The 26,532-nt window shown below is 38.0% G+C and overlaps 1 long non-coding RNA gene across 1 annotated transcript in view; it reads right to left on the bottom strand.

Moving 5' to 3' along the window:
• Positions 1-26,138, bottom strand: part of LOC113904211 — a 102,062-nt gene extending 75,924 nt beyond the window's left edge. The window contains exon 1 of the long non-coding RNA XR_003514446.1: positions 25,899-26,138. This is a non-coding gene — a long non-coding RNA (uncharacterized LOC113904211). The remainder of the gene's footprint in view (positions 1-25,898) is intronic.
• Positions 26,139-26,532: the final 394 nt, after the last annotated feature.

The raw sequence follows: 26,532 nt of genomic DNA, 5'->3' as shown, positions 1-26,532 counted from the left end.
ACTCATAGTAATAATTTCATGGTTTTTCAGCATGTCATCTGTGATCAAAATTGTGGAAAAACATCCAGATTAATTTGTTCAATGATAGGATAGCACTGCGTTACAAGACTCTTCTTTCTTTGTGTCCTAAATCCTATAAAATAGAGCAAAAATAAACAAAAGAAATACACATGGTACAATCGATGTATTTAAAGAGCAGAGTTTGTCACATGAAGGTAATCAGTGCTTTCCTAGAAAAACTGACTCAAAAGAAAACCTAAATCAATTTTCAGTAGACAATGGAACAATTAAAAGGCTTCCTTCTGAATACTTCTTTGGCACTGCAGCTTCGGATGTATTTTTAGGGTTAAGTGGGCCACAGTGGAGGCTCCTATAATCCCCCGCATTCTGGGAAGCTGTTTGCTCCAGGGCTTGGGCTGGCCCATCTTCCCTCTCTCGGTTTCTGCCACTGCCTCGTCCTGCCTCCCTGCGTCCAACGTCAAAATCACACACCATCAAGAGGAAGAAAGCCTGTGCTTTAGCAGTCATTGTGAGTGATGGCTACACACCAGGACGTTGGTGAAAGTGCCGGAGAGTATTACCTCCAATCACCCGCAATTATCAGAGAAGCCCCCCTGAATTCCACCCTTAGTCCAAGCCCTGGGAGGGGGGTTGTGGTGGCGAACAGAGGCGTACTCCGGAAACCATTTCATCTTAAGATTTCTATACCATGCATTTTTAGCCTCTTTTTTCTTGAGAACTAGAAAAATACCACCCCCCATTTGTTTCCCAGGGAATATCACTAATCTGTTCTCAGCCTAAAGAATATCCTTGTCAAGAGTGGATGCTAAAATCCCAACACAGGCAGTGAATATTTTTGTTCCGTTTTAATTAAATGCTGAAAACCCTCAAGGCATCCACAGTATTCATTCTAAGAGTTATTTATCTAGATAAACTGTATTAGTGTAGGTGAGAGATTATCATTTTATCACATTTTATAAATTACACGTGGCTACATCCCTCCATATCCGTCTCTGTTTCCAGGAGATACTGTATATGTTTAAAAAAAGAAAAGAAAACCAAAGGCAGCATTTTAGTTTTTTATATACAACAGTTTTCAAAACTATGCAGTAGCACATTTTATTTACCATGTAAGTTATGTACATAATTCTGCTGGGTAGAGGTATAGCTGGATAAGAGTGCTATTTCTAACTCACCTGAACAGGCTTAAAATTGCACAAAGATGGACTAAGGCTTAAAGTTCTTGATAAGGAACTAAATATATTTTCACAGCCTGCACGCATTCCTAAAGGCAGATCCTGCTGCGGCCTCCTCTGTAAAGCTATGCCGTAGGTGTTTGCGTATCTGCATAAGATGCTGCAGTGGGATGGAGGGCTTGACTCCTTTCCAGAACGAGGGAGCCTTCATGATTGGTCCAATTGATCACTGCAGTCGCTTGATATTACATAAAAGGTTGGTGTTGAAGCATATGGATTGGATAATAATCAGAGTTGTTCTGACATGGTCTATTTAATAATTCAAAAAGGAAAATTTGAAAATGATTCCACACAAAGCTGCAGCGCCCGGTTGACACTTTATTTATAGCAAATGCTCTTTATGTAGTTCGTGAGCTGTGCAGATTGTCTGTTCGATGGAGTTCTTTTTTCCTGAAGCATCAACATTCCAAATCAACATCAGCAAACAATCAGACTCGTCACCTGTCACTGCGGCAAGGGGTTGAAATGTTCAGCTTCTCTATACACTGATGTAGCAGAAGAAACCAACCTGCAGGAAAATCAGCAATTATGAATGTGTCCGAAATGCATAGAACAGGGTTAAAGGCTTGGTGGATGTGGTTAGTTCACCTGGAAAAAAATTACAGGTAACATTTGATGTGGTCAGAGTGTTTCTGTTGAATGTATTTGTATCACTGGAAAAAATCCGGTGGGTAGGGGGTGGGGGAGGTAAGCTGTTGGGTGAGTGATGCTAACCTGCTCTCAGGTAAGCTTGGGGTCAGGCTGTTTCAAAAGCTGGGAAATAAAAGCCAGAAGTGCATGGTTCCACATGCTAAGCCCAGACCCTTGATAAAGCTCTGAGCATGATGGGAGAAGATCAGGCAGGCTGCCACATCCTCAGCTGGTCGCTCCTCCCACTATGCTCAAGACTCCTATTGGCAGGCGCCCTCGCTGGTCACCCTGTGGCCTCCATAGCATAACTGTTCTCTCTCCATCTGTGTACTTTACTCCCCTCACCTGCAACATGGAAATAGCACTATGATACATCCCAGGCTTTCTTTCTGGCTACTCTAACCCAAGAAATGATTCGGATAGACCTACAGAATTTTTTAGATATGCCTTTGAAATACTAAATAGAGAAACTTAAGTTTTCAAAAGCAAAGTCAGTCATTACTGAAGTGCAAGAAATATATTCTCATCTTACCTTGTACTTGTGTACTTATATTTTTTGTCTCAAAAATTAATCACAGCCTATGGGCAAGTCCACAATTCATAAGAGCAACCCTCACCAAAAGGTTCTGACTCCATCGACAAGGGCAGGTCACATGTTGCCATAACCACATACCATTTTAAATGCTGAATTTGCTTACTAATGGTTTTCCTTGATAAAAAAAATAAAATATCCAAAAGATTTTAATCTTGGAGGAAAACTGCCATCTTTAGTATCTCTTCTAATCTTTTGTATTTCATCCTTGTAAGAATCAATACATGAAGCACTGACATATATTCAGCCTCAGAAAGAACTAATTTAAATAGACACAGCCCCTAATTCCTAGCAGCCACATCAAAATGTACTCACGATATACCCGATTGTCAAAGGTAAATCTTTTTCAACATACAAAATAATTGTGTGAACATTTTCTCTTCGCTGAATGTGGATCTAAGAAAGATAGATGACAATCAACATGCAAGGGAATTCTAAACTGAAAATAAACCAAATTACCTAACACCAAAAGATGGTCAAGTTAAGATCACGCACATTCAAAAAGGTCCATCTTTCTTGGCTTCACTGTTCTTCATTTCAATTCCCAAAATATTTACAACCCATCACTATTGTCACTGGTTACAATAAATATTTGAGATGAGGCAATATGGTTTGGGATGCCATTTAATATTTCCCAAAGTTATCATTGGAAATAAGGGATAAATATATCTGATTTGGGCTTCCCTGGTGGTTCAATGGTTAAAAAAAATTCCTCCTGCCAATGCAGGAGACTCAGGTTCGATTCCTAGTCCAGGAAGATCCCTTGGAGAAGGAAATGGCAACCCATTTCCATGACATTTTCCAATATACTTGCCTGGGAAATCCCACAGACAGAGGAGCCTGGGAGGCTACAGTCCACGGAGTCATGAAGAGTCAAACACGAGTGAGCAACTAAACAACAATGTCTGTCCTACATATAGCATCCTACGGCAGCCCCAGGGGGAGGAGGTGAAATCTGTGCTTTTGAGCAAAAACATTCACTTATGCTTTCAAGTTTTCCCTACCATGATGAAGCAGTTACATTATGCTCCATTGCCTTGTGTGCAAAGACGTCCTCATGGACTTTGGTGTATTTGAAGAACATTCTGGGTGTATTTAATGAACAAGAAGGTTAGGGACACACAGCATTATGGTAAATCAAGAAGACATGAGACCTGAAATCATAGGTTTTCCCTTTAGTTTCTGATCACAACTTTTTAAATCCTGCAAAAGAGAATGTAATCAAGTGACCAGATGAAAGTTCACAGATGATTAAAAGACCTCTGTATGTACGCCAGTGACATTTAACCCAGGATCTGAGTCCACATATCTAGATGTTAACAGGAGATGCTGATTATATTCTTTTGTGGCCTGCCCTGATCTATCCAGTCCCCCAGCCACTGACAACACCCATGACTTGGTCTGTTCATCTCTCAAGTGAATGACAGGCAAAAAATCCCTGCATTAGTTTATTTCATATTAGCCATCTAACTTCATCCTGAAAAGTGTTTTTTAAAGTAAGTGTCATTAACCCCATTTTATTGATGATGACTCTAAACCCTAGAAAGTTTACTTAACTTACCTGGGGTCAGACCTCTGATAAAGTGGTGAGGCTGGGTTATCAACCGTGAGCTTTAGAATCTAACTTCCTAACCAAATGACAGATAATAAATGACAAAAAAAGAACAATGTACATGCTGTAAATATGGCTAATCAGCATCCTCTATGTATATAGAGGACAGTTCACTCAATTATTTGTTATCTAATACCTGATTTAAATAATGATTAATAAGTACAATCATGTTGTCAATTATGATTCATGGAACTGAGTCTATTCCATGAAATAATAATCATAAGAATATGACAGAAGAGATGGGAGATTTGTCAAAGGCTTCCTAAACCACTCTCCCTCAAGATAAAAGTTAGCAACATGGAGATTATTTAATGACATCAAAGTATTTCTCTATAGGTGCTTATCTCAGGGGCGGGGCTATTGTTACTTTTCCTCAGAATGCTATTATTTTTCATTTTAGCCTGGTTTCTAAATAAAATGAGAAATTAGAGATCATTCCACCTTACCAAGATCTAGTTTTCTTGCTGTTTCCAGACCAATGAGAAGCCTGTTAGGCAGTCCATCGGAACCTCTTTTCAATTCTCTATCCACCGTAAGAATGGTGTCTTTGGAAGTCATCTAAATGTACTCAATACAGACATTCCTATATTGGATAGAGGTTTTCACATAATATGGGTTTTTTTAACTGAGTACCTTTTATATTTATTGTAAAGTGAAAGTGAAGTTGCTCAGTCTTGTCCGACTCTTTGCAACCCCATGGACTGAAGCCTACCAGGCTTCTCAGTCCATGGGATTTTCCAGGCAAGAGTACTGGAGTGGGTTGCAATTTCCTTCTCCAATATTTATTGTAACAGATGGCTAAATTAAAGGAAAAAAAAAAGAAACTATGGATGCTTTCACCTCAAATACTGGATTTCAAAAGTAGTTGAAAGAGCACAGAGTTTATGGGAATAAGACCTGAATTCAAGTTCTGCCTGTGCCACGTACTATATTTCCAGAGCCCTGTGTGAAAGTCAGTGGTCTCGTCCTTACTTTTTTATCGGATTCCTTTAAAAGTTGATTAAAACAATTTGCACTAATGCATGATATAACTGTAAATGTACTATGAAACTGAAAATGGCATCAATATTTTTTAATTTTAACTCATGCAAAAGAGAACATAATCAAGTGACCATGTGAAAGTTAACATTTTTACAAACTCAGATGTTTTTGCAATTATTTTCTTACAGAGAGATCCAACTCTTCTTCAAAATAAAATCAAGAGACCTCAAGATCTGAAAAAAAACAAGAAGTCTTGTCTAATGTCCCTTTCAACCTCAAATGAAACTACAACCCCTGTTATCCTCATTTACAGTCTTTGTGGTTTATCTTCACAACAATGACTGAAGATACTTTTTTAAAAATTAAAAAAAAAAATTAGACTATTGGCTTGAACTTCTAAGTCCTAGTCTATAAGAATCTAAAGTATTTCCCATATTTTCTGCTAATCTGAGAGCATTTAATAAACCATATCCCATCTGTTGTGGGCTTTCCAGGTGATAAAGAACCCATCTTCCAATTGAGGAGACATAGAGATTCAAGTTTGATCCCCTGGTCAGGAAGATCCCCTGGAGAAAGGCATGGCAACTCACTACAGTATTCTTGCCTGGAGAATCCCATGGACAGAGGAGCCTGGGGGGCTATAATCCATAGGGTTGCAAAGAGTCAGACATGACTGAAGTGACTTAGCATGCTCACACACACCCTTTCTGTCATCCTATGCTGCCTTGATTTACCTCTCTTGGTTTCCAGGGTATCCAAGGTATACACACCCTTCAGTATCTTCAATACCTCCCACAGCAAGCCCTTTAAAGTATTTGTCCAGATATTTCTGATTCCGTTCATAGAATAATTTCTACTCTCCGCTATTTATGTAAACTTTTCTGTCCTGGCTGTCTTCATCTTTATCTGTATAGTCATTTGATGCCTGTCTCCCGAGTTGGACAGTCAGTTCCATGAGAAACTACATCTATTTTTCTCATCACTGAATTCCTAGCACCATTACATGCATTCTCAGTAAATATTTATTGATTGAAATTAATAAATGAGAATGGATAGAATCTAAAGGAGAGACAGAAAGGCAGGATACAATACAGGTAACTGTTGATGGACATTAATTTCTCTTTAGGTGTCTATGCCTCAGAAGTGGTTTTCTTCCCTTTTTCCATCCTACTTGAAAAAGGAAGAGGAAGGAGAGGAGGAAAGCGCTGGGGGGTGGGAGAAAGAAAACAGTTTGAAGGTTGATATTTAGATTGCATTGCATTTTTTTAATGAAACATCTACTATTTTCCTCAGAGAATTATTGTCATTTCTATTTAGCATATTTAAATAGATAGTCAACAAACAGGCCTTACACTGGGTATATATCAGTAAAGAAACACTGAAAAAGACTATAAGAATTATGTAAAGAGCTAGAATTTCTGAAAATACATTCAGACTTTTTATCATTTTGTGTTAAGCTTTAACAAGTAGAAATACTATTTATTGGACTAAAGGTGGGAATCATTTTGATCCCTGTTCTGTTTTAAAAAATTTCACAATTTCTTGTTGGACTGAAATGAAAATCTGGAGCAGAAAGTATATGCCCTTTCTCTAGATGACAAAAACACCTACCGAAGGGCACAATGGATTCTAATATCATGGGGAAACACATCTGCCATGCGGTCGACTTTCATTCTGGTGAAATGGTTTGGGGTCAGCGCACAGTTGCAGCTCTTAAATGCAAATGCTGCTTGATCACAAGGAATGACATCAGCGCCTTTGATGAGAGGGTAGAATCAATACAGAGGTCAAAGGTGCACCACTGGGAAAAGAACCTCAATCAGGCACAGGGATTCCCTGAGATTACAATTCCCCCATGAGACAGGGCAATTGCAAGAGTCTTTGCGAAGAGGGCTGGGGGGCTCTCTACCTATCCTGCAGAAAGGACCAGCTGGTGATGGTTTCTCTCTACCCACACTCATCTCTGCCCTGACTTGATTGGATGATGTTGCAAAGTTTACCAACAAGATGCTGACACGTAAGACTGAACTTTCAGAAAATCAATACCAAGTAATTGCCCTAGACCATGCTGGAAGATAAACTTATCCTGCACATTATGTACCTTCCGTTCTAGAGTGTGGTGAGCCTCAGGAGCCCAGGGAACCAAGCTGTTGTTATTGTGCATAATATACCTTTATATATCAGCAGGCAGTGCCAATCATCTCCTTCCCCACTGCTCCATACCCAGAGATCCCATCTCGTCTATATTCATTTTTTTGTACCAGACTGATTCCCCAAGATGCTACACTGCTGTCAGTTCTTAGATGTCCCTGACCTGGCAGCAAAGGGAGTGCTTAGGAATGCATCTCTTGTCCCTATACTAAATGTCTCCCGGTGGTGGTATAGTATGATAAGTTTAAGAAACAGATCACAGTATCAACCATACTGTATTTCCCATAAAATCTTGTCCTACAGAATGCACTTCTCAATTTATTTTTCTACTGAATGGATAAGTGATGAGGTGAAACAGATACCAGATGCCCTTTTTTATTGTAACATTTCCATAAAATGATTTCTGCATTCAACAGTTTTAAAAGTCAAGATATCAAACCAATTATAATATAGTATATACATTTCTTTATACTTCAGTGGCAAGAGCTGTTTTGTTCTATCAATTAGAGCAAGAACCCATACAATTCCTCACATTTCTAACCTTAGTTTTCCCCTCCTCTAATTAAAAGAAAGAAAGAAAGAAAGATTTATCTTTTGGATCATAGCTGTGTGTCTTCTGTATTATTGGTTCCAAAATGTGATTTCAAGCTTAGACAACAAAGCAATGACCTAGGAAAAAGCAGTTCAGTTGCCAAATGTATGAACTCGTAATTCCTACCTCATACACTGTCATTTTTATTATTGTGTTAAGAAAAATAGATAGCTGAAAATATTTCAATAAAAATAACAGACATGCCTATTCAAAACTCTTCGGATGCTAAATTCCTGCCAACCTTGTTCATCTCAAAGATATCATATTCCCATTTATAGAAAAATCTACCACATAATATAATTTGGAGATGCAGGCATAGAACAGGGGGGAAAGCCAGGAATAAAAAGAAACGATGTCAAGGTATTTTAGCATGAAATTGGCTTGAACAAGAGAGGAAAAAAGAGCAGGGAGTTTATAATAACTGGTGCTGGAATGCATATTCACCGCCTTAGAAATATATTAATTTTGCATGATTGTTCCCTTGCACTTTATGACAGAAAGCAAGGCCCTGTTAACATCAGTCCAGCACCATCTTTAATCACATTAATTCAGTAACGCGTAGTAATTGGAAGATGAAAGACTAGTGCTTTATTTACATAAATATAAACGATACATGAGCAATTCCTGGATTGAACCAAATCAATACACACTGCATTGTCATGTTGACCTCACTAGCCTTGAGGTCAATAAATGTGTGAATCCTCTGAATAAAATCCCGTCAAAACCAGAGGCGAGACTCCTAGTCTCCAGGGATGTTTCCACCACCCATTTATCTACTAGTCAGAGGCTAGCTGATGAATATGTGACAATGCTAGATGGATGAAATGCAATATTTAGAATTAAGGGGGAAAAAAGACCAGCTTTGCTGACTCCCTGGCTAATATCTAGTGTGTATTGTTGGCTGCAGCTGGTAGAGGTTAGTTAGCAGGCTTTTACTCACCAAATGAGCGAACCCCAGATGGATGTGCTCAACTGATATGTCAGCCCAGTGTCCTAACTTGAGGACCAAGAATGTAATTTACTAACAACTGGAAAGCTGGTAGAAATATGCTATATCCACAGCATCTCAGTAGAATTTTCTATTTCGCCACCAATTTGTGCCTTTGTGCCAGAATATTGCAAACTTGTGAAGAATATGTCTTGTCCTTGTAAACAACTCAGTGCAATCAATTAGTGAATGTTACCTAAAACTGCTTTAAGAAACTGGGAGGGATTGGGGGCAGGAGGAGAAGGGGACAACAGAGGATGAGATGGCTGGATGACATCACTGACTCACGGACGTGAGTCTCAGTGAACTCCGGGAGTTGGTGATGGACAGGGAGGCTTGGTGTGCGGCGATTCATGGGGTCGCAAAGAGTCAGACACGACTGAGCGACTGATGTGATCTGATCTGAAGGTATATAGAGAGAAAAAACTACCCTTCCTGTAGCTTATTGAAAAATAAAGATTACTCTTACACAGTTACTCGTAAATTATTATCCATACTATGCTATCTGCAGTATCCAAACATCAGAATAAAATCAACAAATATGTATTGATTACCTACAAATCTAGACTATTCATTAGAACAAGGTTTCAAGATCATTTACTCTCTGCAAGTGATTTATCATCTGATGGTAGATTAACAAAATGTTAAGACTAAGAGGGATAAAAAGATTCATGGGAAAATACACCAGAAATATACATATGTAAAATATAATGCAAAAGAAAATTGTTTATCTTATCTCTGAAGCAATTTGAAAAGGAGTTCACTTTTGAAAGCCAAAGAACTATCCACATTAAGAAAAATAGCCTGTATTTCTGACTGCATGACATCTAAGAATTAAGGATTAATTTTTAAAAAGATGGGCAGTGGAAGAGGGTTCAAGAGCAGTGTTTTAGATGAAAAGAAATGCTAATACACATTTTTTAGAATACCTAACATATAAAATATTAAGGTATTATTATTAATTTGGTACAATAGTGGAATTATAGTTGTTTTTATCTTTTCAGAGTACGTATTAAAATTATAGGAGAAAATAATATGTCTGGAATTTGCTTTAAAACAATGCAGACAGAGAAAAGAAAGTTCTGTTTATGAAACAAGGTTAACCATAAATTGATAACTGTTAGAGGTAGCTGACGGACTCATGAAGTAGATTCATTACACTATTCTCTCTAGTTTTGTATATGCCTGAAATTTCATACAATATTTACATATATATACAAAATATATTTACATATGCTTTTAAATATGCATAAATTATAAATTTATATGTATGTATGCAGTCCATGGGGTTGCAAAGAGTCAGACATTACTGAGTGACTGAACAATAAAATACAAGTATTAAGCTTGTATGTATGTATATACATACATAAATATACATGTGTACATATTCATATTAGAAACACCATAAAGTAAGTTTATCTCTACTCAACACTGAACACTGGTTCTCCAGGTTTTCTACTGAAAGTCCTAATGTCTGCCCCTCTTGCTGAAATTTTTGCTGTGCTGTGCTTGGTCGTTCAGTCGTGCCCGACTCTGCGACCCTATAGACTGTAGCCCACCAGGCTCCTCTATCCATGGGGATTCTGTAGGTACCCTCTTAAGGGGATCTTCCCAACCCAGGATTGAACCCAGGTCTCCCGCATTGCAGGCGGATTCTTCACCATCTGAGCCATCAGGGAAACTTTAATCCATCCTATACCGACTCTACGTCAGGTCCTGTGTTAGGTTTTGAAGAGTCAATGATCACTGACAGGTTTCTGACTTCACAGTGCTTAAATTCGACAGGAGACAGGCATTTATCAAGCACACAAATAAGCAAAAGACCTACATGTTGTGATCAGAACTCTGAGGAAAGTAAGTAGAGAAATAAGAGAGAGGGTGATCAGAGACTTCCTCATTATGGTGGGGATGTTCGAGTCCAATAAGTGAGACTGTAGCAGCCACATATAACAGATGCTGGAAAACATTTAAGGCAGAGAGATTAGCTCAAATGATCATCCTAAAATAAGAATAAGTGTGATATGTTTAAAGAACCAAAGGTCAGTTTGGTTGGAATACAACACTGACCATACTTGGTGATGGAGTACATGTGGGGCACGAGAGAAACACAGACTCTACTTTTATTTCATCTATCTATCCATCCATCTGCCTGCTGATCTATATATGTGCTGTGCTGTGCTCTGCTTAATCACTCAGTCATGTCCGACTCTTTGCAACCCCATGACTGTAGCCCACCAGGCTCCTCTGTCCATGGGATTCTCCAGGCAAGAATACTGGAGTGGGTTGCCATGTCCTCCTCCAGGGAATCTTCCCAACCTAGGAATTGAACCCAGGTCTCCCACATTGCTGGTGGATTCTTTACCATCTGAGCCACCAGGGAAGGGATCTATCTATATATGTTTATGTAACATATACTCCTTATACCATAGATCTATATTATCCCAATAGAAATATGCATATTTTATATCCTAAATATACAACATGTAATTTAAAATTTTAAATTTTAAATATATTTTTATTATTACAAAGACAATACAATTTCACTGGGGAAGAATTAGAAAATAAGCACTTATAAAAAAGAAAATATGCAAAAATAAGGAAATTCAGGTGAAAGAGCCATAACCTCTCCACACACACACACACACAAAAAAGCCACAATTACCATATTATTCTTTTAGTCCTCTCCTTCCATATTTTGGGATAAAATAATGTAAAATAAAGATGCATACAAATTTTAATCTGATTTATTCACTTAACAATATAGTGTGAATAGCTTCCATCTCAACTATTTATTACATATTACATCGTGAGGATAATTTATTTAACCTATCCTCCAACATTTAGCATGTAGATTACTTCTATTTTTTTTCACTATTAATAGTAACACTGAGATGAACACTTTTATAGAAAACTGCATAAATCTTTAATGATTTCCTTATGATACAATTCTAAAAGTGGAATGGCTTAGCCAAAAATCATACACACCTTTCAAGGCAAAGTGCTTACTTTTGCTGGAAGAAATGTGCATCAAAAGATAAATAATTATCTCTACATTATTCAAATCTCCTTTCTGTTCTATTTTAATTCTAAATCTTCAAAATTCTCCTGTCTACAGACTTAAAATTCTTACATAGGACTTATTCCCCCAGGATGGTATTTAAGTACAAATTCACACAGACAGACTTTGATATTTCTTTTAATAAGATGTATTGAATTCATCCTTCACATAAAGAAAAAAGAGTGGGAGTGAAGGTTTTTGTTTTCTTCTGTTTTACTTGGGGACCATATTTAAACTATGTGATAAATCCTAAATTAAGTTAGACTCCAGCAATTAGAAATGGGAAAAAATTTAGAATTTCCTTATTCTTGTTCTTCTCCCCTATTCAATGGAATTTGCCAGTGTCCCAGTTAAAATATGGTGCTCAGAAATTAACATGACTTTGTTTTCCATGATCTGAATATTGTTAAATGTTAAATATTGTTCATTGTTAATGTCAATTAAATGTTGCCTAGAGTGGGAATCTTTGTCTACATCTTGCTTTCAAAACATAAAGAAATTTTCATTTTTACTGGTTGGCCTTCTTTGTTTATTTTTTGTTTTGCATTTATTTATTTATCTTCGTTGGAGTATAATTGCTTTACAATGTTGTATTGGTTTCTGCCACACAACATCATGAATTAGCTATATATATATATATGTACATATATCCCCTCCCTCTTGAACCTCCCTCCACCCCTCTAGGTCATCACAGAGCACCAAGCTGAGGTCCTTGTGCTACACTAGCTATTTTACACATGGTCGTGTGTATACGTCAATGCTACTCTCTCAATTCATCCCACCCTCCCCCGTGTTTACATGTCCATTTTCTACATCTGTGTCTCTGTTCCTGTCCTGTAAATAGGCTCATTGGTTCTATGTACTTTCACCTAAGGAAAATCCATGGACGGAGGAGCCTGGTAGGCTGCAGTCCATGGGGTTGCTAAGAGTCGGACACGACTGAGCGACTTCACTTTGACTTTTTACTTTCATGCATTGGAGAAGGAATGGCAACCCACTCCAGTGTTCTTGCTTGGAGAATCCCAGGGACAGAGGAGCCTAATGGGCTGCTGTCTATGGGGTCGCACAGAGTCGGACACGACTGAAGCGACTTGGCAGCAGCAGCAGCAGCAAGGAGATCCAACCAGGCCATCCTAAGGGAAATTGGTCCTGGGTGTTCATTGGAAGGACTGATGTTAAAGCTGAAACTCCAGTATTTTGGCCACCTGATGAAAAGAGCTGGCTCATTTGAAAAGACCCTGATGTTGGGAAAGATTGAAGGCAGGAGTAGAAGGGGATGACAGAGGATAAGATAAACTCCGGGAGTTGGTGATGGACAGGGAGGCCTGGCACGCTGCAGTTCATGGGGTTGCAAAGAGTGGGACATGACTGGGCAACTGAACTGAACTGAATAATTTCATCTTCTCAAGATTTCCATCCCTGGGTCTGCAGTATGCACACTCAAAGCTTACTGCTTATTAAGTATTTTGAAACATTTTGGAATTCTTTCTCTGGTTAATCTTTCGTTTCTCTCTCCTTTTTTGTTTCTTTTCCTTTTGTGCAGCTACTCACATGTTTTACTTGTGTGGAACATGTGTATTCAGCGCCATGCTTTCTGGAAGGGTGAAGTACATATGAAACTGGGTAAGAAGAGAGTGAACTACTCATTCTCCAGATTTGTTCAAGACTCTTCTGTAGGATTTGCCCAAAGAAAGTCACCCTTGTTCACCATGGATGAAGCAGCTCTACTATCCACTTAAAAGTATGGTACACACTGGCTTTTAAAACAAAATGCAGCATTTTGTTGGGACAAAATCATCCTAAACTTTGTCATTTGGAACGAAGTTAATTGAGCTCCTTGGGCGTGGAGAAAGAATTTACATGTTTTTACATGCTCAGTACTCTCAGTGGATTGAGAGTTCCTCAAGTCAGGGGTTCTAGTTTATTGATTCTTCTTTCTCTAGCACTCTGAGAAGTGCCTGGAACAAAGGGTTACTAGAAATATCTGTTGACTGGGCAATTAATAAGTAAATTGATGGGTAGATTTCATGGCACAAATTCTTTATAGTATTTACAGGGCATGAAGATCAGTTTTCAAATTGGCAATTTCAGATTAAATTAATGTACATAAAAACTGTCTGACTCTGCTTTTCATAGATAGAGAACCCTCTACACAATTGCCTTTATTTTACACCGCTTACTCTTAATTTTTTAAGTGTAACTACTGTATGATATTATATAATTTACAGGTGTACAATATAGTGATTCATAATTTTTAAAGTTTATACTCTCTATATAGTTATAAAATACTGGCTGAATTCCCCATGTTGTATAATAGATTCATGTAGCTTATTTAAAACAGTTGAAATGCACAAGCCTATGCTTACTTCTTTATGACTATTTAAATTTCCCTAAAAAAGTACTCATTGTAATACAAAATCAAAATGTTCACAATGGTTACTTATTACTTTAAAAATTTTTCAGTTTTAAATTTATTCATAAAAGTATTCTTAAAATGTACAATTTTTTCTCTTTAATTTTAATTATTTACTTTGGAATCCAAAAACATTTCCCCAAATAGTATTTGCTATAAACTGCCTGACCTGTTAAATGTTAAGTAATTCTGATTTCTTATTTTTGAGTTGTAAGTTCCTTTGAGTAAACCAAGTAGTTCACTTCAGTTTAGTCGCTCAGTTGTGTCTGACTCTTTGCGACCCCATGAGATGCAGCACGCTAGGCCTCCCTCAGAGTCCACCCAAACCCATGTCCATTGAGTCAATGATGCCATTCAACCATCTCATCCTCTGTCGTCCCCTTCTCCTCCTGCCCCCAATTTTTCCCAGTATCAGGGTCTTTTCAAATGAGTCGGCTCTTCGTATCAGGTGGCCTAAGTATTGGAGTTTCAGCTTTAACATCAGTCCTACCAATGAACACTCAGGACTGATCTCCTTTAGGATGGACTGGTTGGATCTCCTTGTAGTCCAAGGGACTCTCAAGAGTCTTCTCCAACACCACAATTCAAAAGCATCAATTCTTCGGCACTCAGCTTTCTTTATAGTCCAACTCTCACATCCATACATGACTATTGGAAAAACCATAGCCTTGACTAGATGGACCTTTGTTGGCAAAGTAATGTCTCTGCTTTTGAATATGCTGTCTAGGTTGGTCATAACTTTCCTTCCAAGGAGTAAGCGTCTTTTAATTTCATGGCTGCAATCACCATCTACAGTGATTTTGGAGACCAAAAAAATAAAGTCTGACACTGTTTCCACTGTTTCCTTATCTATTTGCCTTGAAGTGATGGGACAAGATGCCATGATCTTAATTTTCTGAATGTTGAGTTTTAAGCCAACTTTTTCACTCACCTCTTTCGCTTTCATCAAGAGGCTCTTTAGTTCTTCTTCACTTTCTGCCATAAGGGTGGTGTCATCTGCATAGCTGAGGTTATTGAAATTTCTCCCGACAATCTTGATTCCAGCTTGTGCTTCTTCCAGCCCAGCGTTTCTCATGATGTACTCTGCGTATAAGTTAAATAAGCAGGGTGACAGTATACAGCCTTGACGTACTCCTTTTCCTATTTGGAACCAGTCTGTTGTTCCATGTCCAGTTCTAACTGTTGCTTCCTGACCTGCATACAGGTTTCTCAAGAGGCAGGTCAGGTGGTCTGGTATTCCCATCTCTTTCAGAATTTTCCACAGTTTATTGTGATCCACACAGTCAAAGGCTTTGGAATAGTTAATAAAGCAGAAATAGATGTTTTTTCTGGAACTCTCTTGCTTTTCTGATGACCCAGAGGATGTTGGCAATTTGATCTCTGGTTTCTCTGCCTTTTCTAAAACCAGCTTGAACATTGGGAAGTTCACAGTTCACATATTGCTAAAGCCTGGCTTGGAGAATTTTGCGCATTACTTTACTAGTGTGAGATGAGTGCAATTGTGCGGTAGTTTGAGCATTCTTTGGTATTGCCTTTCTTTGGGATTGGAATGAAAACTGACCTTTTCCAGTCCCGTGGCCACTACTGAGTTTTCCAAATTTGCTGGCATATTGAGTGCAGCACTTTCACAGCATCATCTTTCAGGATTTGGAATGGCTCAACTGGAATTCCATCACCTCCACTAGCTTTGTTCGTAGTGATGCTTTCTAAGGCCCACTTGACTTCACATTCCAGGATGTCTGGCTCTAGGTGAGTGATCACACCATCATGATTATCTGGGTCATGAAGATCTTTTTTGTACAGTTCTTCTGTGTATTCTTGCCACCTCTTCTTAACATCTTCTGCTTCTGTTAGGTCCACACCATTTCTGTCCTTTATTGAGTCTATCTTTGCATGAAATGTTCCCTTGGTGTCTCTAATTTTCTTGATTATATTCTTTGCAGCCAAAGACGGAGAAGCTCTATACAGTCAGCAAAAACAAGACTGGGAGCTGACTGTGGCTCAGATCATGAACTCCTTATTGCCAAATTTAGACTGAAATTGAAGAAAGTGGAGAAAACCACTAGACCATTCAGGTATGACCTAAATCATATCCCTTATGACTATACACTGGAAGTGAGAAATAGGTTTAAGGGACTAGATCTGATAGACAGATTGCCTGATGAACTATGGACAGAGGTTCATGACATTGTACAGGAGACAGGAATCAAGACCATCCCCAAGAAAAAGAAATGCAAAAAAGCAAAATGGCTGTCTGAGGAGGCCTTGCAAATAGCTGTGAAAAGAAGAGAAGTGAAAAGCAAAGGAGAAAAAGAAAGATATACCCATTTGAATGCAGAGTTCCAAAGAATAGCAAGGAGAGATAAAAAAGCCTTCCTCAGCGATCAATGCAAAGAAATAGAGGAAAACAATAGAATGGGAAAGACTAGAGATCTCTTCAAGAAAATTAGAGATACCAAGGGAACATTTCATGCAAAGATAGGCTCAATAAAACCAAGTAGACACATTTTCTATTATTATTTTTTCCTCAAAATTTCAGATCATATTCAAGATGAGAGTGAAAACAAATAATGCAGTTTGCTTTTGAAATTATTTGTATATACTCCTGAGAACATTCTGATAATTCCATCTTTTCTTAGGTAAAAGTTTTTATTCGGGTCAAAGAGATACCCTCTGCACTGCAGAAAGGTTTAATTTTGTTTCAGCGGGTCCTTCTGCCCACTCTGATTTTTTTTTCATAGGCAGGAACTTAGTCTTTTATAAATTTACAACAATCAATCAACCTCTCCCACCCTTCTCAGTTTATGTGAAGTGCCCACAAATAAGTCTCTGCTTGGAGTGGACTGTATTAGCCTTCTCTTAGGGATCTTTGTTTTCAGCCCAGATGTCTGCTTCCCAGCTGTGAAAGCTTGCTGCTGCTAAGTCACTTCAGTCGTGTCCGACTCTGTGCGACCCCTTAGACGGCAGCCCACAAGGCTCCCCCGTCCCTGGGATTCTCCAGGCAAGAACACTGGAGTGGGTTGCCATTTCCTTCTCCAATGCATGAAAGTGAAAAGTGAAAGTGAAGTCGTTCAGTTGTGTCTGACTCTGAGTGACCCCATGGACTGCAGCCTACCAGGCTTCTCTGTCCATAGGATTTTCCAGGCAAAAGTACTGGAGTGGGGTGCCATTGCCTTCTCCTGTGAAAGCTTACCTGGCTTGCTATTTCAAACTCAGTACATTTCACTACAACATCCTTTATAAAATTATGGATTAGATTATGTGCCATCTTATTCTTTATTGACATTTTCAGAGTTCTAAGGCCCAAAGATGAAGGATGCAAAAGGACATATGTGCATCACTGCTTGGAGTTGCAGATGCAACTTGATTATGTTGATAAGTGTGGCTAAGATTTGAAGTTTGACCTTCTAGCTTTTCCGTATCTAACACAAGATGATAGGTTTACAATTTAGTCATATCATGCTCACCAAGAATGCTTACAATTCTAAATTCTGCTGTATGATTTTAGTGAATGAACTCTTATAACTTTTTTAAAAGTCTGAATCGAATATGTGTATGTGTGCTGAGTCACTAAGTCATGTCTGACTCTTTGAGACCTGATGGACTGTAGCCTGCCTGGCTCCTCTGTCCATGAAATTCTCCAGGCAAGAATACTGGAGTGAGATGCCATTTCCGGCTCCAGGGGATCTTCCTGATCAAGGATCGAATCTGCATCTCCTGCACTGCAGATGGATTCTTAACCACTGAGCCACCTTGGAACCCCAGGCACAAATATAGTTGCTATAAAGTCTTGAGATGGATGATGTGTGTGAAGATTTCAGAAATGGTCTCCTCCATGCCCCAAATTCATTTTATAGGCAGAACTTTTCTGCATTTTGAATGATCCCTGTGCAGTAAAGGATGGTGAGATATGTAACATAGCATAGCATAAATGCCAGACAATCATAGTTTGTGTGGAACACTGAGGAATAGAAGACAGGCTCCCAGGAACACAGCGCCTAAGGACAAGACAAAGGAAATGAAGATCCTGGACAAAAGAGATGGGGAACAGCCTGCTCGGAAGGTAGGGATGGTGCCCAGGAAGCTCCAAATCCAAAGTAAGAGAGCAAATGAGGAAGAACCCAAAGCATGGGATTAGACTAGCTTGAAGATGTGAGAGAAAGGCCTTGCTAAGGAGAATGGTTGAGCACTGCGTGTTATGTGTCACACTTCGGGGGCACCAGCATTGCTTCTGGTCGGTATGGATGACTAAGCACTCGTTTCCTTATCTACCTTGCTCCTCCAGGTTCATCCCATTGACACTGTCGACGTGGCAGGTACGACCCCTCACTTAGACTTGGCTGTTGTTCAGTCACTCAGTCGTATCTGACTCTGCAATCCCATGGACTGCAGCACGCCAGGTTTCTCTGTCTTTAACTGTCTTCCAGAGTTTGCTCAAACTCATGTCCATCGAGTCACTGATTCCATCCAAACATCTTATCTTCTGTCATCCCCGTCTTCTGCCTTCAATCTTTCCCAGCATCAGGGTCTTTTCCAATGAGTCAGCTCTTTCCATCAGGTGGCCAAAGTATTGGAGCTTCAGCTTCAGCATCAGTTCTTCTAATGAATATCCAGGGTTGATTTCCTTTAGGATTGACTAGTTTGATCTCCACAGACTTGGCTACAACCACAAACTCACAATTTTCTTAGGTGAAATGATCACATTTTCAGGTGTGAATCTAAAGCAGCTTTTCATTAAAATGATGTTTCATTACAACTCCAGGTTCTGAGGAAATTTTCCAATGTTCTTGTCACAAAGATAACAATTTGACAAACATTTTTCTGTTCCCATCAAAAAAGTTACATGTTACAGGAAAAGTTTTTGTCTTCCAAAATCTCCTAGAGTGAAAGATTCCCATTTTCCTGTTAATAAAGGGAGGGGAAGACAATTGTATCCCCAACTCCCCCATTCCCAACCCTGACCATAACATTGCTGGAGTTAAATGAACAGAGGTGCCGTGAAAGCCTATTCAAACAGTTTCTTCTGTCTCTGCCTTTGGTGTCAGTAACTACCAGTCCAAATCCCTGAGAAATACCCAGTCACCACATCTGTTCCCAACCTCAAGATGTATGGAGTGGCAGTGGGGAGGCGGGGGTGGGATGGAAATTGAAGAGTTGAGCATTCATTTTGGTTGATAACCTTTGAAAATACAGTGTCTCATATTTTCTATACAGAGCTCTCATACCCAAAATCAAACTAAAAACCCACTGAAGGAAAGATAAGCCTGCACAGTGTATGCACAGCACAGGAAATCAATACATACTTCTGGAATAAAAATTTAAATGAATTCACCATTTCTAGGGGCTTCCCTAGTTACTCAGTGGTAAAGAATCCACCTGCCAATGCAGCAGACCTGCGTTGATCCCTGGTCCAAGAAGATCCCACATGCTAAGGAGCAACTAAGCCAGCATGCCACAACTACTGGCCCTGTGCCCTAGAGCCCAGGAGCCGCAACAAGAGAAGCCACGACAATGAGAAACCCACACACCTCAACTAGAGAAAGGCCCCCACAGCAACAAAGATCCAGTACAGCCAAAAATATAAATAAATAAATAAATATTATTTTTAAATCTAAAGATAAATTAATTCACAATTTCTTTTTAAGACCTACCAGAATTAAATGAGAGAGAAATTCAAGCTATAATTTAATCCAAGAGGAAATCTTCAACTTTTTTAAATCAACAAAAAGAGCATTTCAGAAAAAGGCTTGTTACTAATTATATTTTGCTGACATATGCCAATTACATTCAGCAATATTGTTCTCCCAGCCTGTTGGGTCACGTAACAGCCTGAGAGAACAAAGATGCTGAATTAACAATTGCAGTGAAAGCTTTCAAGACTCTCTTACTCAATTAGATACTGACAAATTTACCTGTAAGTCATAAAATTTTTATGCAATTTAAATAGTTTCATAAAGTACATGACTTCATACAGTTAACACAATAGCAATGAGATACTGAGTCCATTTTAATGTATTTAGAACATTCTTATATTTAAGTGACTTACTAAGTCAAGTATTTATGTATATTTTTAGCAATTTCATCACATAATGTGTGTATTAAGTCATCTCTTCAAGTCATTTGAAGCTAACATAGAAAATGTAATTCACGAATTCAATGGCCTTCCAAGTGATGTCCAGTTGCTTTATAATTACAAACAAATAAATTAACCTTCAGAAGGCCAGTGGTGATAGATGTTAAAGCAAAGATTAACCACACGTACCAAAATTAAGCCAACAGATTAATGTTTTTAAGTATTCATGATCCATAAAAAACATCAATAGTCTGATTGAGGTATCAGAAATAAGCACTACCATATGCATTACAATATCATTAGGAAGGCATTTTGCTTTCAGGACACAATTGCTTTATATTACATTATTAATTTAGAAAAAAAAGAGAGTGTTTCCATGGCCATTATACAGATGGAAAAATAGAAGTACAGAGTTAAGACTGCACTATAAAATATTACATAGAAAATCTCACACAGACTAAAACGTGCTCCAAGAGCTTCTCCAGATTCTATATTAATCTCTCCCCTCTGATAGGGTGTTCAAGGATTATTCAAACCTTAAGAACACACGAGAACGACAATCTTAAAAAATCTAAGATCAGGATCTTTATATATATATATATATCTTAGATATTTCTTTGATTGATTGAACAATTCTCCCTGTTAGTATATATATAAGTACAAACTCCTTGAGAACAAGAATTTTATTTAGCTTGTTTAAATTACAGACCAGCAAACATACAAGTTTCCGAAAACAGAGGCTTCCTACAAAACCTTTCTTAAGCTGAAATGGTGAAAGCAAAGGAGCAATTACCTCAGGTCACATCTTGCTACCGGATGCACAAAATAAACAGAGTTAAAACACAAATGCTCACAGATATGGTTCAAAGCTATGGGGGCTGGACGCTGAGATGCTGACCGTGGTTCTCGGGGAAGGAGTTTGGAGGTGCCACGCTCACTGTTCCGGGTGCCCTCTGCTTCTGTAACCGCTGGCTACCAAGTAAACGCTAAACTAGATTTTTGCTTTTTGCCTTTTTTCGTGGAAGCAACAATCTCCTTCCCATGTCTTTGATTTCTTTCAGTTAGCAAAAACAGATACTAGTGTAGGTCTTTCAAAAAGCAGGGGCATACCTATATATCATCTCTAATTTAAGCAAGCTTTACTAATTCCATGAGAAAATAATTATAGCAGATTTCTTGTACTTAACTTATAGGCTGACTTTACTTAGCATAAAAATCATGTTGAGCAAGGCAGATTCTGACTTTCCTTAAAATTTTATTTTTTAATTATTTTTCTTTTAATGTTATCAAACAGCCACCTGTCAAATAATTTTCACATATTATAGGGTATTATTCAAACAAGAATAATTACAGTCTTTATATAAAGTCTTCAGAGTAGCATAGTCTTCATGAAGCACTCTTGGGCTGCACCAGGAAGAACTGAATAATTTAACAGGAAATTTGGGAAAATCCAGGCTGGTGATATTTTTTCCTTTGAAAATAAGCATGTCTACATTCCGCAGTCTCATAAACCCTGGTAAGTTTTCCTAGATATTTTCTGTTTTTAAAAATGCATTGCATCAAGATCAGCCGAGATTTCCTTTCCATAATCATTTCTTAAACCACAGATGCTGACTGCTGGTTCAGAAGTCCTGTGGTCAGGGTACCCTCTATTTAGGCTCATTCGCATGCTCTCCTTGCCCTCTGGTAGATAGGAATAGCTTAGGGAGCCCTTACTTGATTTTGCATCTTGACCTTGACCACTGAGGCTTTAGAAAAACGCTTCTTGCTTTTGCAAAGCAGCCATGGCTCTAGGAGTTCTTCCTTTCGCTCAAGGTCATGAGATACGCCTTTTCTCTGGACCACTATCTTTGTTTGGCTTTTCCTCTTGAAATTATCTTGTGCTGACTTCCAGACTTGCACTATCATTCATTCTTTTTCGCTCTCTTCTCTCTTATTCCCTCCCTTTTCCCCTTACTTGCGCACACACACACACGCACACGCACACGCATACACACACAGAGGAAAATCTATATGTGTCAGACATTCAGCAAGGGAAAGACAAAGGCACTGAGTTAATTACCCATCATTTACTGCTGCTGAGAAGAGCAGATGGCAGCAGACGATATGTAAATGGCAAGGGGCAGTGAATTATTCGATTTTTTTAGATTAATCGTCGATGACAAAGGAAGTGATTACAGGCTGTGACATTTATACAAATGTATAAAGTACATCACACTAAAAAATAGAGCTTAATATTATTATGAGGATGTCAGGCATAGGAACACTATTGTCATAATACAAAGCAACACATTTTACAAAAACCTAAGGATGTGTTCGTCTTTTACCTTAAAACTTTAGGGAGCCCTAGACTCTGAAAAAAAAAAGATGAACTCAAGTCTGAATATCATGAAATAGTACCCCCCAAACCTAACCAGAAGAAATAAGGTACAAGAATAGGGAATGCACCACCACACAGTAGAACAATGTTTATGGGAACATGAAACAAAACCGTATTGTTTGCTCACAACAGATCTGGGGCTGTATCAATGAGTCGACTGTAAAACAGAAAAGGTGCTAATAGAGTACAGGCTAGAAATAGAAATTAAAATTAAAGCTGATGTTTGGCTGAGAGGCCCATTTAGGTGGTGTGGAGAGAGAACAGATTAAAAAGGAAAAGAAAAAAGGATTGTGCTCTTACTTCATCAAAATACTACCTTATCAGACACACACACACACACACAATCTTGCAGTAATTTTCAGGGTTAATATGAAGAAATTTCTGGCCAAGATTCCCTTCTAAGTAACACACACGTATGTATACACATGTGCTCAAGAGCACAGACAACAGAACACACATACACACTGCAACCTCTTTGCAGTAGCTTGTGTTTTCTGTTGCTTCAAAAATTAATTGGTACATGAACAAATCAGATGCCTTCAGTCTTTCCTCTGCAGATCAGAGAAACCACCTCATCTTCAAAATGTTTTCTGTCACCCCATTATTAAATCTATACAGTGCTAATATTACTGAAAAGCGAGGAAGCAGTGGAGGCACATAGTAGTCCCCTGAAAGCGTTCTGGCCACTGGGTTTCTGAGGCTGCCCTGTAGGATGAGAGCTTAGCTCCGAGTATCAGCAGAGAGAAAGGGGGAGAGTTTAGGGCACATTTATTTATACTCTTCAGAAATACTTTCAAAACATGCAAGACAAAACATCACCAAAATTACTGCCGGGTACTTCACCATTATGCATTCTTTGTTGACAATAGGGCCACCGGTGCCTGTGAGTGAGTGTATGTGTCTGTGTCTGTGTGTATGAGAGAGAGAGACAGACAGAGAGAGAGGGGGGATCAGAGGGAGAGAGAGGAAGAGGAGAGAGAGAGCGCGCACTCGATTGCTGGGTGTGATGGGTTGGGAGCCGCGGTGGGGGAGGGGTATTATTAGTCAGCAGCAGCGCACTGGATGGAGCATTTAAGTCTGCCAATCCATTTCGAATGAACGTGGGTTCAGGAATAAAGTGCAGGCAGAACCAATCTGCCCTGAAGAGAAGAAAAGCATAAAATATTGCACAAAGAAAGGAGAATTTCCAGGGTGGCTTTAATAGGTTCCCAAACTGGCAGGTGCAGGAAGCAAACCATGAGCTTTGTGTGCTGGTTTTAGAAAATATTATTGTTTGGGGTGAGGGGGCTTCGTTTTCATTTAACCATACAAAGCAATACTCACAGATGCAAATAATGCTGATCTAGGCCTTGCTGTAAACAGGATGGGTACAGGACTTCACGACTTTCGTTTTGCATTTTACCTGTACAGATGCATTGCTGATATTATATAAACCGATGCTGAGATATGGCTGACTTTTACCTTTAGTGGAAATGGAGTCTGAAATGTAGCCACCTTATCTTTACTGGGCATTTTATGGTTGTCAATGTAACTATCTTTTAAATTAAAAGGTTGAAATATTAGTGAAGGTTAACTACCACCTGCAAAAGTTACCTAGATCTCGGGACCCCATGCCAAAAATGGACGATTATTTTAGCCAAAGATACTTTATGTGTGTTCCACACCTACTCTGTCCTCTACAGGTTCAGGGCACCTGGCCTGTAACTTTACATTCATCACTGGCAAGTAAAAAGAAACCAAACAAAATCATTCTCCCTGTGTGTAAAGAGGGAAATATTATGGAAGAATTTACATATAAGAAAAACTTCTGGAAATACATGCAAAATCTTACAATATTAAAACAGCCACCCTATGAAGCCAAATTGTTTGCTGCTATTAATCATTATTAGAAAATCCATTGAAAATCAACACTTTTGCTCCAGATAAGTTTCATTTTAAACAAAATAAAAATTAGAAAACATATTTACCCACGGTGAAAACTGTATCAAAAAGATCCTTTACTAACAATAACAAAAAAAACTCAGAAAGGAATATAGATAATTTTTGAATCTTCCTTTTGTTAGAAGTCTCTCTTCCCCAAGTCATAGAAAAAAAGAAAAAGAAATATAATTGATAATCAAACCCTTCTACACCAACAGTCCAGTTGCCATTGTGTTTATTCTTTTTACGCAAAATATTTTGTAAATAAAAAAAATGTTGAGAATGCTTTTATGGATAATCAAACCAAATTTTATTTGCTTGGTAACAGATCACAGTAAGGACATATGTTATGAACACACAATTCATAAACAAGGATTTACTCTTCATAAACACTACATTAATAAACAAGGGTTTGCTTATTAATGTAATCAGATCAAAGTTTCATATATAGCAAAATCTTAGTGGGTCAAAGCCATTATAGTGAAAATAATTATAAGCCTTTTGCAGAAATATAAATTATACAAAATGTATTAATATACTATTACATATAAACATACACCTATTATACATAGATTATATACTAATGGTTTACTCAGAATATTAAATTGTAATCTGCATTTGTATTCAAGAAAATCTAGAAGAAAACATTTAGGTAGTGAATACGGGCATTTAAGATGCCAATATTTCTAAATGATATTTAAAGAATATTTAAAAGGGGTGTTTCTGGTTATTTTAGGTAAATGCATTTTAGGAAATATAATCAAACTTCAAATTATTTATTTAAATTGAATATTAGTTATGCCAGACACATCAAAGTATAACAATATTTTCAACTAGACACAATAAGATAGGTTACAAATTTTAAAAGCTATCTGTTCATAGAATAAAATGACCCCTGCATTTCAAAGAATACTGAAAGAGATGAGATTATAAATTAGAAGTCAAAAAAATCTATGGTCCAAAAGTAACTTGTTTTAGTTGATTCTTTGCTTTACTTTGATGCATGTATTTTAAGCTTCTTTGATTTGAAAATATATTTAAAAGCTAGGCCTAACATGAAAAAGTAATCTGCATGCTATGCCTAAGTAAAGAAATATATTTCACTAGAGCTTATTCTTATGTCTTTGTACTTCACCTTTCTAAACAGTATTACTTATCTTTGTAAAAATATTTCACTAACATTTTGCATTTTGCATGCATACAAATATATATTTTGCGTATTAAATATTTACAAGGCATTTTATGTACATACCACAGCTCCTTACACCAACACTAAATCATTTGCCAACAGCAAAGATAAAATGTCTCTGACGAGAGAATGAATGCAGTCGCTCCTTTTTTCTTTTAAAATGTTAACTGAATGAGGTAATATTAATAGTACTTCAAAGCATGGAATATCTCTAATTTGCCTATTTTCTTATTTAGAGAGGGTAAAATGTATTTTCTCTTTTGAAAAGAACATCAATTCAGAGAATTATGAAATTCTGTCTTATAAGAGGAGACCTTACATTTAATCTTCAGATGATTCTTCCAGTTCAACTCAACTGACTCCATTTTTATCGGTTCTATTTTTAAGGATAATACAGAATTTACTATAGCAACCTAAACCCAAGTAGTTTCTCTCACTTTCTCCACCTAAATCAAACCCATAGAGCCCTCTGTTGGAAGGACTTCAGATTGCACTGCGTTGCCTTTATTTGGAGCATGGAAGATGTTCGGAATGTTAACCTTTTTTATCTTATGCTAACAGTTTTTATTTCAGAAGGCATAGGACACAGGGTTACAAGCAGCTTCCCAACACAACAGAAAGCATTTTGTGTCAAAATAGTAAAATATATAAGCACATCATACCTTTGTTCCAGAAACTCCAAACTGTGCTGCATTAG

Source organism: Bos indicus x Bos taurus, chromosome 14 (assembly GCF_003369695.1).
Source record: "Bos indicus x Bos taurus breed Angus x Brahman F1 hybrid chromosome 14, Bos_hybrid_MaternalHap_v2.0, whole genome shotgun sequence".
Taxonomy (NCBI): domain Eukaryota; kingdom Metazoa; phylum Chordata; class Mammalia; order Artiodactyla; family Bovidae; genus Bos; species Bos indicus x Bos taurus.
This window is presented reverse-complemented; position numbering and strand designations above follow the sequence as displayed.